Below are 3,244 nucleotides of genomic sequence, written 5' to 3'. Positions count from 1 at the left end.
AATATTTAAAATAAGCTAATTTGAGAGTATCTCAATATACGTATATTTTATCCTATTGTGGTTCCAATTTGTTTTTTTCTCTCCTTGGCTCTCGAATTCTTTTTCCTGTTCCAATTTCTATTATATATTTGCAGCCCGAGAGCATACAAAATTTTACATATCATCGTGAGATAAGTTAAATATATTATTACTAAAAGCATTAATATCAAATCAGTCGATATGTCCGAGTGGTTAAGGAGATAGACTTGAAATCTATTGGGCTTCGCCCGCGCAGGTTCGAACCCTGCTGTCGACGTTTTTTGTTGTTGTAAATTTAAGCACTAATTACTTAATCTCTGATACTTCCAGAAATACCAACTTACCCCCTTCAACTTTCAAATTTTGCAGTTGTCCCATTACCTAACTTATTTTTCAGTTTTCCTTCATGATTAAGGTGTTTGTTTGAGAGGATGTTAGAATATCTTTATAGTCATGATTAATGTGTTTTAAATATTTATAAACTAGGCGAATGCCCGCGCGTTGCGCAGAAACACATATATAGTTTAAGTCTTTACAAATATATGTTTCTTTTTAAATATAACAATTACATTGTTGTTAAATTTGATATAATAATTTTTATACTAAATTCATACAATATATTGATTATTTTGAATTATATGATAATATATACATCTATTATAACTTCATAATCTCAATCGTTTGAATGACTTCTACCCGTGAGTTAAACATGGATAAAATTGAATATAATATATGGTTTAATGTTGTTTATAGTTGTTATTATTAATTAATTTTTTTAATTTTATTTGCGTAATGTTTTAATTTCTATCATTATAATTATTTAAAACATCAAACATTACTTTTTGATTTTAAAGGTAACAATAACGCTGTTATTAAATTTGATATAATAATTCATATACTAAATTGATATAATATATAGATTATTTTGAATTATATGATAATATACACATCTATTATAACTATATAATCTCAATCGTTTGAATGATTTCTACCCGCGACTTACACATGAATAAAATTAAGTATAATTGTAACACCCAAAGTTTTGAAGGCCAAGAAAGGAAAGAAAACCTTAATTTTAAGGGGCGACTCGGAGAGTCCAAGGAGGAACTCGGCGAGTCTGAGCGGGATCCGGGTCGAGGAGTAAGTGACCGACTCGGCGAGTCGGCCAAGGTGACTCGGCGAGTCTGGTCTGTGCGTGGAAAACCCTAAATTCGGGACTTGGAGCCTATATAAACGTCTTAATCTTCTTCCTAGGGTTCCTTACTGCCTCTTTAGCCCTGGATACCAAACCCTAGCCGTCATATCCTTTGATTGAGCCATTTGTTGCCTTGGAAGGTGCATTAAAGCTTGGAGAAGGAAGAAGGAACTTGGAGGAGCAAGAAGGGACTATAGATCTAGGATTGTGAGTTCATTCTGAGCATTTGGAGGTAATAAACTAGTTCCTGGACCCTTTTTGCACCTAGATCTATGTGTGGTTGTTGGGGCTTTTTAGCCATAATGTTATTATTTTGAGTTAGAAGCCAGATCTGAAGTTGCTACTTCATATCTAAGCATATTATGGTCTTGAGAAGCATTAAGTAGCAGCCCTTGAGTTGATTATGGAGCCTCCTTGCCTTAAACCCTAGTTTATGGTGTATTTTGCTTAGATCTCCTTCTCTACACGTAAAGTTTGCAACTTTACGTGAGGAATAGACTTGGGAAGGGTAGATCTACAGATTTGAGTCCCTGCATGACTCAAAAGTCCTCTGCATGTATGAAGGACCGGATGGACTAGGCGAGTCCTTTGAGTGGACTCGGCGAGTAGCTTGAAGATGAGGAGGAACTCGACGAGTGGGATGAACAGCTCGTCGAGTCGGATGAAGTTGGGCATGAACTCGGCGAGTTGGAAGAACAACTCGGCGAGTTGGATGAAGATTGTCTTGGACTCGGCGAGTCGGGTCGCGAAATCCCAAACCCTTCGAGTTGAGACTCGAATCAGTGAGTCGAATGGAGACTCGGTGAGTTGGATAGGTCAGGACTCGGTAATCGATAGACTCGACAAGTCATGGACTGACTCGGCGAGTCGAGTCGCGAATAAAAGGACTCTGAACATATGAACTCCGCGAGTCAATAGGGTGACTCGGCGAGTAGGGTTGACTTGGGAGGTTGACTTTGACCAGGACTTTGACTTTGGCAAGAGTTGACTTAGTTGACCTTTGAAGGTCAGTTAGACTAAGTGTTATGTTGATATTGGTAGCTTGGGGAGCTAGTGGAGCAACAGTTCGGAGTCAGTGGTCAGGTAGCGGTCAAAGGGATTAACAGCAGCAGTTCAGCAGTATCAGGTGAGTTTCCCTTTGTGTGAATGGGTCTACGGCCACAATGTCGGGCCATGTAGATATGAGTAGAAGACCCGGGGGTTAGCCCTAGGCATCGTATGCTAGTATGTTGTTCAGGACGAGGTCCAATGTTAGCGGGCGGGTGCCCAAGGAATGGTTTATGTGATAGTTTATACTTATTGTCTGTGTGATACTTGTATGTGCCTAGTAGGGTGGTGAGTGTGGGCGAGGTCCCGTACCTCACCAATAGCAGAGTGTGGATGGTGTTCCACATCTCATTAGCAGCAGATCAGGGGCGAGGCCCAAGTTAGGGAAAGAGTGAGTGCGGGCTGGGCCCGTATCTCACTATCAGTAGGAGCATGGACGGGGCTCCCTGGCTCATCAGTAGAGTTCGGTTGTTAGGATCGGAGGGTAGTCAGACACCCCAGAAACGTCTGACAGTATGTGATGATATGTTTGCATGCTGGCCTGTTATGTTATATGTGATAGAGGTAGTAGGAGGGGACCAGTCCCCAAGTTCGGTTGTTAGGACCGAAGGGTAGTTTAGACACCCCAGATATGTCTGATAATCTGTTACGTTATGATATGTGTATGTGATAGTAGTAGAGTTCGGTTGTTAGGACCGAAGGGTGGTCAGCACCCCAGAATGGCTTGACACGGGTAGTCAGCACCCCAGAATGGCTTGACACGGGTAGTCAGCACCCCAATATGGCTTGACACGGGTAGTCGGCACCCCAGAATGGCTTGACACGGGTAGTCGGCACCCCAGAATGGTCGCACGGGTAGTCGGCACCCCAGAATGGCCGTACAGGGTAGTCAAGCACCCCAGAATAGCCTGGCAGTACGTATGTTGTATGTTTGCATGGTATGTGGTAGGGTGGGGAACTCACTAAGCTTCGTGCTTACGGTTT

At 41.8% G+C, this 3,244-nt stretch overlaps 1 non-coding gene across 1 annotated transcript; it reads left to right on the top strand.

The window, feature by feature from the left end:
- Positions 1 to 213: 213 nt before the first annotated feature.
- On the top strand, positions 214 to 295 carry TRNAS-UGA (transfer RNA serine (anticodon UGA)). Its single transcript has one exon. It is a non-coding gene; the product is annotated as a tRNA-Ser (tRNA).
- The last annotated feature ends 2,949 nt before the right edge of the window (positions 296 to 3,244 follow it).

Source organism: Lactuca sativa, chromosome 4, assembly GCF_002870075.4.
Source record: "Lactuca sativa cultivar Salinas chromosome 4, Lsat_Salinas_v11, whole genome shotgun sequence".
Classification (NCBI taxonomy): domain Eukaryota; kingdom Viridiplantae; phylum Streptophyta; class Magnoliopsida; order Asterales; family Asteraceae; genus Lactuca; species Lactuca sativa.
This window is presented reverse-complemented; position numbering and strand designations above follow the sequence as displayed.